Source organism: Phyllostomus hastatus, unplaced genomic scaffold, assembly GCF_019186645.2.
Source record: "Phyllostomus hastatus isolate PE091 unplaced genomic scaffold, TTU_PhHast_1.1 phas_contig_113, whole genome shotgun sequence".
Lineage (NCBI taxonomy): Eukaryota > Metazoa > Chordata > Mammalia > Chiroptera > Phyllostomidae > Phyllostomus > Phyllostomus hastatus.
The window spans coordinates 7668617-7685262 of NW_025333530.1; the positions used below are offsets into that span (position 1 = coordinate 7668617).

At 37.3% G+C, this 16646-nt stretch overlaps 1 protein-coding gene and 1 pseudogene across 8 annotated transcripts in view; one reads left to right on the forward strand and one right to left on the reverse strand.

The window, feature by feature from the left end:
- The window catches only part of ALG9 (ALG9 alpha-1,2-mannosyltransferase), a 137131-nt gene that overhangs the window by 43314 nt on the left and 77171 nt on the right, over window positions 1–16646 (reverse strand). The gene's annotated exons all lie outside the window — the stretch shown is intronic.
- Window positions 598–1512, forward strand: LOC123819257 (annotated as a pseudogene).

Consider the following 16646-nt stretch of genomic DNA (forward strand, 5'->3'; position numbering starts at 1 on the left):
GCTGAGTGCAGTAAGTCATACAGAGAAAGACTAATTCCAGATGATTCTACTTATGTTTGGAATCTGAAAAAACAAAATAAACAAACAAGCAGAGCAGAAACAGGCTCACAAATACAAATACAAATACAAATACTTTGACAATGTCTAGATGGGAAAGGGGATGGGTGAAGAAGGTGAAAGGATTTAGAAGTACAAACATAGTGATAGAACAGTCATGGGGATGTAAAGTACAGCATAGGGACTGCAGTAAACAATACTGTAATAACTATATACAGTCTCAGATGGGTACTAGATTTATAAAATCTTCATAGATTTTATAAATGTCTGATCACAGGGTTGTACACTGAAGCTAATATAATATTGTACAGCAACTGTTATTTTCAAATAAAAATATTTTTAAATAAAACTTTTTAAAAACATTTTAAAAACTGTTTGGTACATGAATAGATCTATAGTAAATCTCATATTTAATGGTAAAGGGTTAAAAGCTTTTTCTTTGGGCCCTGGTGCAATTCTGTCCTGCGTATCTATTCTGAGGAACAGAACTTGTGTACCTCTGTCCACCTTCTCTCCCACCGAAGTGCGTGCTACCACCCCATGGAAGATTCGATGGACATGGATATGAGCCCTCTGAGACCCCAGAACTATCTCTTTGGCTGTGAACTCAAAGTCGACAAAGACTATCACTTTAAGTCGGATAATGATGAAAAGGAGCACCAGTTATCTTTACAAACAGTCAGTTCAGGGGCTGGTGTGAAGGATGAGTTGCACATTGTGGAAGCCGAGTCAATGAATTACGAAAGCAGTCCAATTAAAGTAACACTGGCAACTGTGAAAATGTCCGTATAGCCGTTTCCCTTGGTGGCTTTGAAATAACACCACCTGTGGCCTTACTGTTGAAATGTGGTTCAGGGCCTGTGCATATTAGTGGACAGCACTTAGTAGCTGTGGAGGAAGATGCAGAGTCAGAAGACGAAGAGGAGGAGGACGTGAAGCTCCTCAGTATGTCTGGGAAGCGTTCTGCCCCTGGAAGCAGCAGCAAGGTTCCACAGTAAAAAGTAAAACTTGCTGCTGAAGAAGATGATGATGAGGACAATGATGATGATGAAGATGATGATTTTGAGGATGAGGAAACTGAAGAAAAAGCTCCAGTAAAGAAATCTATACAATACTCCAGCCAAAACTGCATAGAAATCAAACCAGAATGGGAAAGACTCAAAACCATCAATACCAAGATCAAAAGGTCAAGAATCCTTCAAAAAACAGGAAAAAACTCCTAAAACACCTAAAGAACCTAGTTCTGTAGAAGGCATTAAAGCAAAAATGCAAACAAGTATAGAAAAAGGTGGTTCACTTCCCAAAGTGGAAGCCAAGTTCATCAATTATATGGAGAATTGCTTCCGGATGACTGACCAGGAGGCTATTCAAGATCTCTGGCAGTGGAGGAAGTCTAAGAAAATAGTTTAAAGTTTGTTAAAATTTTCTGTCCTTTTTCACTCCTGTAACAGTTGATATCTGGCTGTCCTTTTTATAATGCAGAGTGAGAACTTTCCCTACTGTGTCTGACAAACATTGTTCAGGTTCCATTGTCAAGAATGTGTTGTACAAAATGCCTTTTTAGTTTTTAAAGATGGAACTCCACCCTTTGCATGGTTTTAAGTATGTATGGAATGTTATGATAGGACATAGTAGTAGTGGTGGTCAGACAGATGGAAATGGTGGGGAGACTGAAATATACATATGAAAGAAACTCAGTATTTTAATAAAATAAAAAAGAAAAGCTTTTTCTTTGGAATCAGGAGTAACTCAAGGCTGCTTGTTATTACTATTCTAGTTAACATTGTAATAGAGGTTCTAATTAGAATGGTATGATAAGAAAAAAACAAATGGTAGAAGAAATGGAAAGAAAGAAAAATAATTCATTCATCATAATCATATGATTGCTATTTATAAAATCCAAAAGGACATAAATTCTTAGAATTAAGATAATTTACCAAACTTTAGACTTACAGCATATAAAATCAATGTAATATATTCCTATAAACTGAAGTAAATAATATATAAAATTATGTTTTCTAAAATTATGTATTTTTAAATTATATTACATATATACTTTTTTAAAATGGGACTGAAACATGTGCCTTGGAATTAATCTAAGAAAATATGGAAAATTTTATCAACAAAATGATAAAATTTTATTGACAAATGTCTATCAACTGATCGATTTATTATGTGGTATACTCTATAATTAAAATATGGTATATACATGCATTTGGTCTTAAAAAGGATACATCCTACAACATAAATCTCCAAAACATTATACTAAGTAAAAAAAAAATGGACACAAAAGACCATATATTATATGATTTCATTCACATGACATGTCCACAATAGGCAAATCCATGGAGACAGAAAGCAAATTAGTGGTTGCTAAGAATAGGGGTGGACTACTTAATGGGTATGAATTTTTTTTTGGGGGGGAGGGTGATGAAACTGTTCTAAGTTATACAATGGTGATGGTTGCACAACATTATGAATGTACTAAAAGCCACCGATTAGCACTCTTTAAAATCACTGATTACCATGAGATCAGATCCATCAACTCCATTTCTAGGTATATACCAAAACAACAGAAAGGAATGACTCAAAACATATTTGTATTCTGATGGTAACAGCAGCATTATCCACAATAGACAAAAGATGGAAAATACCCAAATGTCCATCAGAGGATGTATGGATAAAAAAATGTTTGTTTAAGGGGTAACTGAGTTTCAGTTTGGGATGATGAAAAAGTTCTTGAGACAGAGAGTGGTGATGGTTTTACAACAGTGTGAATGTACTTAGTGCCAATAAACAGTATACCTAACAATGGTTAAAAAAGTAAATTTCATCACAATAAAAAATCATTTAAGTAATGAATTTTATTGTTAAAAGATTTGATAGATAATAAAGTAGGCCTTATTAAGTGGAGGGATAAATGTTATGCCTAGATCAAAGATTCACTATTATAAAGATGAAAATTCTAAATAAATTGATTGATAGAGGAAGTACAATCTTAATAAAAATCCTAAGAGACGTTTTTGGTGAAACTCGACAAGCTGATTACAAAACATATATGGAAATACAGGAAAAGGACAGCCAGGCACTCTCAGAAGAGAAGAACAGGTGGAGGAACTTACCTACTATAAAGTTAACATAATTAAGGCAATGAAGTATTAGGGCAAAAATCTGTCAACAGACCAATGAACAGAATAGAGCCTAGAACAGATGCAGGCATATATGGATGCTGGTTTATGACTGAAGTGACACCTCATATCATAGCAATGGGGAAAGGTGGTCTCCTTCATTAACTGATGCTAGCACAACTGGATATACATTGGGGGAAATATGACATTGTAACTCAACTTCACTCTGTATACAAAAATCAACTTCAGATGGATTATAGAACTCAATGTGAAAAACAAAACAATAAAGTTCTTAGAATATGGGAAAATGTCTTCAAGATCTCAAGGTCAAAGTCTTTTTAGATAATATACAAAAATCATCAATTGTAAAAGAAGTGATAAATTTGACTACATTAAAATTGGAAATATCTATTCATCAAAGACACTATTAAGAGAGTGAAGAGACAAGCCATGGAATGGGAGAAGATATATGCAACACATTTAACAATCAAGGACTCGTATCTCGAATATACAAAGAACACCTGCTGCCCTCGATGGTGTGGCTCAGTGGACTGAGTGCCAGCCGGTGAACCAAAGGGCCACTGGTTCAATTCCCAGTCAGAGCACATGCTTGGGTTGCGGGCCAGTAGGGAGCACATGAAAGGCAACCACACATTGATGTTTCTCTCCCTCTCATCCTCTCTCCTTTCCCCTCTCTCTAACAATAAATAAAATCTTTACCAAAAAAAAAAAAAGGAACACCTGCTAATCAACAAGACCAAGAGACCAAGACAGACCTTCTAAAACTTCCAATAGAAAAATGGGCAAATGACCTGAATAGTATTAAAGTATTTCATATCAATAAATCTAAATGGCAAAAAAAACAAAACAAAACAAATGAAAACGTGCTATTTGAAACCAAAGAAATGTAAGCCAAAACCACAACAGAACTTCTGGCCAAGATGGAGACATTAGGTAGATACACTTTGTCTCCTTACACAACCAAAAGAAGGACAACAAAATTAAAAACAAAAAATAACCAGAACTTCCAGAAAATCCAACTGTATGGAAGTTCAATAACCACAGAGTTAAAGAAGAACATTCATTCAACAGGTGAAGAGGGGCAGAGAAGAGCAGTCTGGCCAGGGAGGGCTCAAGCCAGAGGCTGGAAGTCCAGGAGGGTGAGGCGGTGGCTGGTGAACCAGGTGGTCCCACATTTGCCTGTACAGAAACTGGGAGCAAAACCAGACCATGGAACCCAGGGCCCCACTGCAGGAAAAGAATGTCTTAAAACCTCTGGTGGTAAAAACCTGGGGTTGTGGCAGCGGGACAAATACCCAGCCGCACAGGAGAGTTTGCTGGAGAGAACCACAGGGTCCTAAAATGTACACAGATCCACCCACCTGGGAGTCAGCACCAGAAGGGCCCAATCTGCTTGTGGGTAGTGAAGCAGGCAGCATTGTTCCCTCTCAGACCCCTCCCTCATATACAGTGCCACAACACAGAGACCTGGGTTGCCCCATCCTCATGAATACCTAAGGCTCCACTCATCACAACGTAACAGCAGTGTTGAGACAAAAAATATGCCTTTAATGAAAGAACAGATCAAAACTCCAAAAATAGAATTAAGTGATGAAGAACTAGCCAACCTATCACATGCAGAATTCAAAACATTGGTAATTAGGATGCTCACAGAAATGGTTGAGTATGGTCACAAAATAGAGGAAGAAGTGAAGGCTATGAAAAGTGAAATAAAGCAAAATATAAAGGGAACCAACAGTGAAGGGAAGGAAACTGGGACTCAAATCAACAATTTGGAACAAAAGGAATAAATAAACACTCAGCCAGAACAGAATGAAGAAACAAGAATGCATAAAAATGAGGAGAGGCTCAGGAACCTCCAGGACAACTTTAAACATTCCAACATTTGAATCATAGGGGTGCCAGAAGGAGTAGGGGAAGAGCAAGAAATTGAAAACTTATCTGAAAAAATAAGGAAGGAGAACTTCCCCAATCTGGCAAAGGAAATAAATTTCTAGGATGTCCAGGAAGCTCAAAGAGTCCCAAAGAAGTTGGACTCAAGGAAGAACATACCAAGGCACATCATAATTACATTACCTAAGTTTAAAAATAAGGAGAGAATCTTAAAAGCAGCAAGAGAAAAGGAGAGAGTTACCTATAAAGGAGTGCCCATAAGACTATCAGCTGATTTCTCCAAAGAAACCTTGCAGCAAGAAGGGGTTGGAAAGAAATATTAAAGTCATGAAAGGCAAGGACCTACATCCAAGATTACTATATCCAGGAAAGCTCATTTAGAATGGAAGGGCAGATATCAGGACTTCCGGCCAAGATGGAGTTGTAGGTAGACACACTGTGCATCCTCACACAACCAAAATAAGGTCAGCAACAATTTAGAAACAAGATAACAACCAGATCTGACAGAAAATTTAACTGTATGGAAGTCGGACAACCAAGGAGTGAAAATATACACATTCATTCAGACCAGTAGGAAGGGTGGAGTTTGGCAGCTGGGCAGAGGGGGGTCTCAGCCCCTCACAACCAAGCCACTGGGTTGCCCTGCCCTGGTGAACACCTAAGGCTCTGCCCCTCATACGTAAGAGGCTCTACCAGACCCCCTCCCCACAAATAATGGCCCAAACTGAAGGAAAAAAATCAAAGCCCCAGAGCCAATACTTTTAAGCAAACAAGAGATAGCCAACCTATCAGATGCACAGTTCAAAACACTGGTGATCAGGATGCTCACTGAATTGGTTGAATTTGGTCACAAATTAGATTAAAAAAATGAAGGCTACTCTAAGCGAAATGAAGGAAAATGCACAGGGAACCAACAGTGATGGGAAGAAAACTGGAACTCAAATCAATGGAGTGGACCAGAAGGAAGAAAGAAACAACCAAACAGAAAGGAATGAAGAAGAAAGAATTCAAAAAAAATAAGGAGAGGCTTAGGAACATCCAGGACATCTTTAATTGTTCCAACATCTGAATTATAGGGGTACCAGAAGCGGAAGAGGAAGAGCAACAAGTGGAAAAGTTCTTTGAACAAATAATAAAGGAGAACTTCCCCATTCTGGCAAAGGAAATAGACTTCCAGGACGTCCAGGAAGCTAAGAGAGTCCCAAAGAAGGTGGACCCAAGGAGGAACATACCAAGGAAAACTAAAACTAAGAAAACTAGAACAGGAACAGAATCACAATAATGGAGATCACATGGAGAGTTATCAGCAGGGAGGGGCTAGAGGAGAATGGGAAGAAAGGCACAGGGAATAAGAAGCATAAATGGTAGGTACAAAACAGACAAGGAAAGGTTAAGAATAGTATAGGAAATGGAGAATCCAAAGAACTTATATGTAAGATCCATGGACATGAACTAAGAGGGGAGAATGCTGGTGGGTGGGGAGGCACAGGGCAGAGGGGAATAAGGGGTAGAAAAAATAGGACAATTGTAATAACATAATCAATAAAATACATTTTTTAAAAAAACTACAACAAAAAATTACAGTACCATTGTTGGCTAGAATATGAAGTAACTCTTATACATTGCTGGCAAGAGACTAAGTTGATACAAGATTTTTAGAAAACTGGCAGAATCTACTAAAATTGAACATATGTACTTTCTATGATTCAATAATTCTACTCCTAGGTATTACATTGAACCACATGAAATCATTAATTTTTGACTGTTTAATGCACAAAAATGATTAATTTACATGATCCAAACTAAGTATATCCAACAGAAATGCATGCAACAAAAGACAAGTTCAAGAATGTTCAAAGTGGCATTATTTGCAATTTGTCCAGTTGGGAAAAAACAAAAATCCATCAACAGTAATCTAATAAACTGTGGTACAGTCATGTAATGAAATACTATATAGTGATAAAAGAGAACAAACTACAGATACATGCAACAATAAGTGTGATTTATTAAAACCAAAATATTAAATGAAAGGATTAGGACAAAAAATACAATATGATTCCATGTATATGAAGTTCTAAAACAGGCACAACTAACAAACTATTTTAAAATGTATATAAAAGGAATAAATGTAAAGAGAAAAGCAAGGAAATTGCTATTGAAGAGTCAGGAAATTCCATCTGGAGTGGGGAGTGACAAAAGGAATTGTTAGAGGCCTTCTGGTTGCTGGCAATGTTCTAATATTGGACCTGGGTGATGGTTACACAGGTATTTGCTCTGTTTTATATTATTATTAATTTACCATACACTTATGTTTTATGCAAATTTAGGCTTATGGGTTATACACAATTAAAGATTATTTAAAGTGCGTATCAGAACAACTCAGTCATCTTTAGCTTAAACTCTGTTCTTCCCCAACCTCTAACTTAAAGTGTAATATTCCCACTGTCTCCCAGCATTATTTACATGTAAAAAGACTTCAGCCTCACATCTGGCAGAACAGATAAGCTATTCCTCCAGGGGAGAGAAAGCACACTGAGAACTGACATCAGATCCAATTCCATTCCACATAACTCTCTAAAAATGACCCTTTGCATCAACACTTCAGGAAGCAGCCCTTTGGGTCTGAAACACCCACCTTATAAAATCCTCCCAACAACTTTAAAAATGTGAAATGAGTTTTTAAAAGTTTTGCAAGTACCATGCCTCTGTAATCAAGTAGAAGCAGCAAGGGTCTCATGCCTAGACCTCTTTCAGTGAGTGAGCTCTGTGTATGATATTTCAATACCTGACCTCAGCCAGGCCTAGTACAGGCCTGATTACCTAGATTTGGTGTTGGGTACATGGTCTACCAAATATGTGGTAGTAACTATTTAATACCAAACTATCCCAGTTAATTTTAGGCTCCACTCATCAACCATCCATATGTAATTTCCACTTAAAGTAAAGCTTTCAGAAAGATACCAAGGCAAAATCATATTAATTATGATACTAATCCATGTTTTGAAATTAATCTTTCAATTCTTTCTAGAAAACACCTGCTAAAGATTATTTTTTTCTTGGGAAGCAGTTACTTAACAACTAAAACACACAAGGACAAAGGCCTTCAGCAGAAAAATAGTTAGTTTGATCAAGGGCAGGTTCTCCATTAGAAAGGAAATAAGGTAATTACAATAAGAAGTCCTAGCAATCAACAAAATAAAAAGGCAACCTATTAAATGGAAAAAATACTTGCAAACCACATATCTGATAAGGCATTAATGCCCAAAAGATATAAGGAACCCATACAACTCAATAGCAAGAAAACAAATAACCTGATTTAAAAATGGGCCAAGGACCTGAACAGACACTTTTCCAAAGAAAAGATGCCAGTACGTGAAAAGGTGCTTAGTGTTCAGTGATCATTAGGGAAATGCAAATCAAAACTGCAATAAGATATCACCCCCACCTGTTAGAATGACTACTATCAAAAAGACAAGAGATAACAAGTGCTAAAGAAGAGGCAGAGAAAAGGTACACTGTTGGTAGGTACACTGTTGGTAGGAATACAAACTGGTACAGCCATTATGGAAAACAGTAAGAAGGTTTCTCAAAAATTTAAAAACAAAACTAACTTATGATCCAGCAATCCTCCTTTAGGGTATATATGAGAAGGAAATAAAATCACTGTCTTGAGATATGAGCACCCCTTGTTCAATGCAGCATTATTCACAATAGCCATGACAAAGAAACAACCTAAATGGCCATCATGGATGAAATGTGTTATGTATACAATACACACGGTGCAGTATTACTTAGTCATAAAAAAGAAGGAAACACTGTTATTTGTGACAACATGAATGAAACTTGAGGGCATTATGCTAAAATAAGTCAGACAGAGAAAGACAATATATGATATCTCACTTCCATGTGGAATCTAAAAAAGTTGAACTCATTGAAACAGAGTAGATGGTGGCTACAAGGGGAATGGGGAGATGAGATGTTGCTCAAAAGGCACAAGTTTCAGTTACAAGATGACTAAGTTCTGGGTATCTAATGTACAGCACGGAGACTACACGTAATAATATAGTACTGTATACTTGAAATCTCCTAAGAGAGTAGATCTTAAATTTTCTCACCACAGAAATATGGTAACTGTGTGAGATGATGGATGTGTCAATGAACTTTACTATAATAATCATTTCACTATATTTGATATGTACATATCAAGTCATCACATTGTATACCTTAAACTTGTACAATGTAGTTTTTTCAATTATATCCCAATAAAGCTGGAAAAATATTATTTAAAAAATTAGAACAGGAGTTCTAAGTCAGAAACCTAGATTCAGGTCTGGGCTCTACCACAAAATAGTTGAGTGACCCACGCTCATTTAAGTTTTTATACCTCAATTTCTTCTTTTGTAAAATAAGGAAAATATCATTTACCTCAAAGAGTTGTAGTGAGGATTAAATGAGATGATACATTTAAATAAAATTTGTAAACTATACAGGCCTATACAAATAGTTGTAATATTAGAAGGAATCTTTGACTAACTTGGTGAAATGTGAGACTTGACTGCTGGAGAAGAACCCATTCAAATGAATTACTCTTTTGTTCAACCTAGATTACTGGTTATTGTCAATTCAAATTATTCCCAATATGTAGGACAGAAGGGTTACGGCATTAAGTACTCAAAGTCTTTGATTAGCAATGAATTAGCAGCATTCAGTAAATTACATTAAAATAAATCTAAGCTTCATCAAATCCTTTATTAGGTACCTATTTGGTGAATCCTAAATGAGAGTATATAAAATGCCTGTAAGACATGTCTCTGTTATTACACTTATAATTTAGGTCAGGAAATGACATTAGCATACACAAAATACAGAAACTAAGTATTATAAGAGAAATCAGAGTTCAGAGAGAAATCACTGGGAACCACGGTTGACAAGATGTCCTAGAGATGGTGGTAAAAGAGAGAAGAGGACAAAAGGAGGAAGTGAACATGGTTTACAGGGGAAACAGGAGGAGTATCTGCTTGTCCCAAGAGGTTTATGTTAAGGAATAAAACTAGAGAGAGGTAGTTTGATGACTGATAATAGAGGACCCAGTTAGGAGAATCTGGATTTTGTGCATCAGGAATTTACACTGGTTTTTCAGTCAACAGTAAAATGATTAAAAAATGGATCTCAGAAAGAGAAGTCCACACTTCAGTTAAGATAGAGGCATAGGTAAACACAGTTTGCTTCCTTGCACAAGCACAGCAAAAATTACAACTGAACTACAATTTAGCTATCATCCAGAATTGTCAGAAAAATTGAGATGTATGGAAGTCTGGCAACCAGGGAATTAAAGAAGTCACATTCATCTACGTAGGAGGAGCAGAGATGCATAGATGTAGAATGAGCAGTCCCACACCCATGTGGGGTGGATAAAAATCATGAGGGATACCTCAAAAATGTGGGATCTCAGCCCACACCAGACCACCCAGCTCAGGGTTCCAGTGCCAGGAAGGTAAGTCCCCATTACTTCTGGCTATAAAAACCAGTGTGTGGGGGGCAGTGGAAGAAAGTGGATTATCAGGTGTCTCCTCTTAAAGGGCCCACAATGGACTTAGGACTTACACAGACTCACTCCTTCTGGGCTCCAGACCCAGGGCAGCAGCTGTAAGAGCAACAGTGGCATACAGGGAAAACTGTTTGACATCAGGGCGAGTGCTAGAGGACGGCTTCCTCTCCAACAAAACTCCAGAGGCCAGGCAGCAGCATTTTCCTCCTTCTGAGCCCTCCCCCCAACACAGCCATAGAGAGGCAACACCATATCAGAGACTCCATCAGCCTGGTTGAAATGGGTTGCCCCACCTTGGTAATTACTAAGGCTCCAACTTACTGTTGTACTTTTCTACAATAGTTCACACTACTAAGATGGGGAGTCAAAGCAGCTCTACCTAGTATATAGAAACAAACACAGGAAGGGAGCCAAGATGAGGGGACAAAGAAATATGGCACAAATGAAAGAAAAGAACAAAACTCCAGAAAAAGAACTAAACAAAATGGAGACAAGCAATCTATCAGATGCAGAATTCAAAACACTGGTTATTAGGATGCTTGAAGAACTCACTGGGTACTTCAATAGCATAAAAAAGAACTAGGTAGAAATGAAGATTACACTAATCAAAATAAGGAACAATTTACAGGGAACCAAGAGAAGAATGGATAAAATCAACAATTAAATCAATAATTTGTAACATAAGAAAGAAAAAAAAACATTCAACCAGAACAGCAAGAAGAGAAAAAGAATCCCCCAAAACAAGGATAGACTAAGGAGACTCTGGGTCAACTTCAAACATACCAACAGTCAGATCATAGATGTGTCAGAAGGAGAAGAGAAAGAAATTGAAAACTTACTTGAAAAAATATAGAAAGAAAACTTCCCTAATATGGTCAAGGAAATAGATATACAAGGCCAGGAAGCACAGAGGGTCCCAAATGAGATGGATCCAAAGAGGACCAAACCAAGACACATTATAATTAAAATGCCAAAGGTTAAATATAGAGAATCTTAAACAGATAGTTACCTACAGGAGAGTTCCCATAAGATTGTCAGCTGATTTCTCAAAAGAAACTTTGCAGGTAAGAAGGGACTGGAAAGAAGTATCCAAAGTGATAAAAAGCAAGAATCTACGACCTAGATTATTCTATCCAGCAAAGAACTGCTGGATAGCAATTCTATCCACTTAGAATTGAAGTGCAGAGAAAATATTTCCCAGACAAGGCAAAGCTAAAGAAGTTCATTATCACCAAACCATTATTATATGAAATGTTAAAGAGACTTATTTAAGAAAAAGAAAATCAAAATTATGAGCACTAAAATGGCAACAAATTCACAACTATCAACAACTGAATCTAAAAAAATAAACTAAGCAAACAAGCAGAATGGAAACAGAAACATAGATATGGAGACCGTTTAGAGGGTTAGCAGTTGGGAGCGGGGAGGGAGGAGTTGGGGAAAAGTGCAGAGATTAAGAAATACAAATTAGTAGGTACAGAATAGGCATGGGGATGTTAAGAACAGTATAGGAAATGGGGTGGCCAAAGAACTTACATGGCATGAACCATGGGCATGAACTAAGGGGGAGCATTGCCACAGGGAATGTGGGGTACAGGGTGGAGGAGGCAAAAAGGAAAAATTGGGACAACTGTAATAGCATAATCAATACAACACATTTTTTAAAAAGAAAAAAATAAGAAAGAGAGGTCCATACTCACTATGCTGGGGAGAGTGGGCCAAGGAAGTGCTGGAGGAAAAGGCAAGAAGGAGGACTTGTATCACTAATGCAGTACCCAGTTGTGAAGAGATGGTAGTAAGAATGAAGAACAAAGAAATGGTAAATCTCAGGTCTCTTTCAAAGGAAATCAATAGTACCAACATTTCTAATTCAGTAAACTGGGGGAAAGATGGGGCTGATGAAGAGAGTCTGGGTGAGATTTAGAGAAGATGACTAACTTGTGTTTTACAATGACTGAGGTGGGAAAAGACACTGTGAATTCAAGTAATTTAGAAGGCTGATGTGACTGGAAAACAGAGAGTCGTTTTCTGTTCCTACTGTCTAGAACACTCCCTGTTTCCACCTCATAAATTCCTACTCATTCTTCAGATTTCACCTAAAAATGATATCCTTAGGAAGGACTTCACTGTGCATTTAAGCTAAGACAGGCCCCTATATTACACACTCTCACAGCAACCAGTACTTCTCCACTAAAACATTCCACAATTACAATTTATGAATTAATTGGGAAATTAGTCATTTCTATGGAAGCTGAGGCTGTGTCTGTCTTATTCACTCATGCATTTCAAAAACCTAGTACAGTAACAAGCACACAGTTGGTGCCAAGTACATGTATATTTAAGAAATGCACAAAATAAGGTATGAGAAAAAAAGAGTGAAAATAAGAGGTGGGAGGAAAAGGTGGAAACACAGGAAAAGGAAGAGAGAAAAAGATCAGAGAGGCACAGAAGAGCACAGATAAATTTGGGAGGATTCTTATAGCACTGGGGAGAAAAAAGAAGTGGAAAAAGCATGAGATAGAGGGAACTATTAGAAAGGTTACAGGAGAAGAATCAGAGAAGTACACAGTTTTAAAATTCAGGGAAGAATGGGTTTCAAAAGCCACAGAAAGGTTGTAAGGAGGCTGAAGACTGAGAAAAGGTAACAAACAGAATGAGTTTGACAGCTGTACTAAACACCACATTTATCAGTTTAGAATGCCAGGGGGAAACAAGGAAAGAACTAATACCCCAACCTCTTTTTCTCAGTGACCTTCTCTGCTGTCCTCCCAACTGCCTGAGACAAGCCCCACAAGTTCTAAGACAGGAAGGATGTGACCTTAAAATCAGGCATCTATTGGCCAGAAATGACAATGACCCACATAGCTGTAAAAACAGCAATCTCTGGCAAAGGCCAACATGAAGTTCAAGGAACATTACAGAGAAACCATCTCCTTACATGTAATATAGGTCTTATTTCTCAAATGTCACTGAAATTCTCTGGTAAAACAATTAAAAATCCTGTAAGAGTTCAAGGGAATAATGTGAAAGATCAATCAAAATCAGTTGTCCTATAACTTCCAAGAAACTGGAAGAAATGAAGCTGAAAAACACTGTTAGACACTTTGCCTATAAGTAAAATTTGGTCACAACCAAGGCTATCAAACAGCAACAGTGGCTGACATATGTTAGGAATTAAATACTTAACCTTTAAGCTGTATTAAGGATGTCTACTTTCTTTACAAAACATGTAATAAATTTTGGTTCATAATGTGTCTTCAAATACTCCTGTGAGCAACTATATCAAGGCCCAGGACCTAGCAGAGCTAAGCATTTTAAGCTCTGTGAAGGCAGCAAGTTCTGTCTTGATCACCACCATATCCCTGGTGACTGGTACAGTGTCTGGCACACAACAGGCAGTCAAAAAGTATTTGTTGAAGGAAAGGTCATGAGTTTCACCAGAATGCTGGAAAACTTCAAACACCAAGTATTAAAAGTAAGATCAGCTATCTATAAGTATCAAGAATTTCTTCCCTTAGCTTTTAGCCCTGAGAAGACAATCTATTTCCTTTAAAATGTCATATAATAAAGATAAAATCACACTTCAATGAATCTACTAAAAAAAACTCTAACTAGCAAACCGAGTTCAAACTCTAGTAAATTGAGTGCTAATTTACCATAACAAGATTTGATGTATTTGAATACTTTATAGAATGAAAAATTAAAGTATGAGAGTTGCCTAGAGAAATCAATTAAACAATTGTTTCTAGATTCCACTATTGTGGTCAGAATATATAACTCCCTTCAGGGGTGTTCAACTTTCTTGGCAACTCTGGGCCACACTAGAAGAGTTGTCTTGGACCACATATCAAATGCACAAACACTAATGAAAACAGATGAGCAAAAAAAGAAAGTTTTTAAGTAAATTTATGATTTTGTGTTGGGCCACATTTGTAGCCATCCTGGGCCACATGAGGCCCATAGGCCACAGGTTGGAAACCCCTGCTTCAGATCTGTGAGTATGTCTCTGCTATTAGAAAGGGGATTAGAGAATCCAAAGAGTACATAAACAGTAAATAAACAGAAGAACCACATTTAAGAGCAAAACAAATTTCCACATGGATATTCCTTGTTTATTCCCAATTCATAGATAAGATGTTAGAGACAATTAAGTCCAGTTCTGCAAACCTGCAAAACTTTCTGCATGTAAAGAATTGTTCTGAGAAGATGTCTTTTCACTCCATTTCAGTCACAATCTCTTATTAGAAAAAAATACAAATATAAAAAGAAATCCTATTATATATGTATCCCACTGTGTTTGGATGTGAATTGTATAAGCAAGTAAAAGAGCTAACTAGCCCTCTCAAATAACATCATGAGAAAAGTGGAAAAATGTTCTGAATGCCCTGCCTCTAACTAAGTGCTCATTTTTGTTTCAATCTATCTAATGTATCTAAATAATGTTATCATTTATGTACTCTCTGCCTCTAGCTCTAGCTCAATGATTCATTGAGAAATCACTTAACCTAGCCTCAGAGGTTTTATCATCTCTCCAAAAGGTTTGGACTGAAAATCACTAAAATCCCTCTCATCTCTAAGAAAGGATCACTGTAGAGAAAATAATTTCATTTCAATTGTAAATATACTCCACATTGTTGATTCTCCTCTGCTTTTTATATTGCTAAAACCTGGGCAATTAGAAAGTCTGTCTTAGTTGTAGCACTGAACATGGTTAAATATACACATTTGCATGAAATGGCAAAGGCAAAATAAAATAAGATCATTCAGTTCTCTAAATTTGCTGATGTCAAGGAGCTATTTTAAAACCAGATATTATCATTGTTATTCTGACACTGTTAAATATGGATAAGGTTAGAGAAATTTTATGGGTTTGCAGGCCGGAACAGTGTTAAATTTTTACAGAGCTACTTCACTTCCACACGCTTTATAAATATAAAAATGTATGATTTGGGAATAGGTCACATGTCTTCACTGGGGAGTCTAGAATCATGACAGATCTACGCTGAAGTTGGGTGATGATACATATAGAAAGCTCAGTTGTTTCCCTTCCCCAGCTCATGTTAGATCCACTAATCATTGCTCTCTTTCACTGAACCTAAACAAAATCCTGTCATGCTTTTCAACTGGGGGCTCCAGTGGGACATGTCCCATTGATCAGAAGTATGAAATGAATGGAAACCATTGTACTGGGTTGGCCAATAAGTCTGTATGGTTTTTTCCATAAAATAACACATTTCAAAGGTTACTATTTGCATGAACCTATGAAATTATATGACTTGTTCCTTACTTGAAATGTTGGGAAAAACTAAGTAGGGGAAATGGACTGAAGGTGACCAATTTTCTGGCGATTCTTATGTTGGGTTTCAATGGATAACTTTGTAAGCTTATTTGAAATTCTGTGAAATCCCAAAATATCCTGATATTAGAGTATTAGTAGAAAAATATATTCAGGAAGAGGCAAATGGTAGAGGAGTGAATGGAAGCCACACTAGAGAACCTCCTCCCAGGACCAACCTGGAATTACAACTTAATTGTGGAGAAATCACCTGGAACAAAAAACTGAACAATAGCAAGAAAGAAGCCTTATAACCTTGGACAGACAGAAGAATCATCTTCAGTACTAACTGACTGGTAAGGAGAGAGGTGGAGACACAATAAGGCTGGCTGGGCACTCACAGGTGGCAGCACCGGAAGGATAAACAACTGGTTGGATCCCTCCGAGAAGTGTGCAGTCTAAACCCTAAGCTGGGATCCCCAGGCTAGAGCACCAGAGCCCAAAAAGTATACAGATAACCATTGGGAAAAAGTGGCAAGGTTGCTCTCTGCCAGAGACAGATGGCTAGAGATGCAAAGAGCTATTTAAGGGGCCAAAGCACAAATTTTCATTTGCTGTCATTTACCTCAGATTCCAGCAAAAGTGGGTGCAGAGTGGACTACAGGCACATGAGGAGAGACTGGGGACAGAAGCTTTGAGGAGAGAGCTGGGAGAGTAGCTGCCA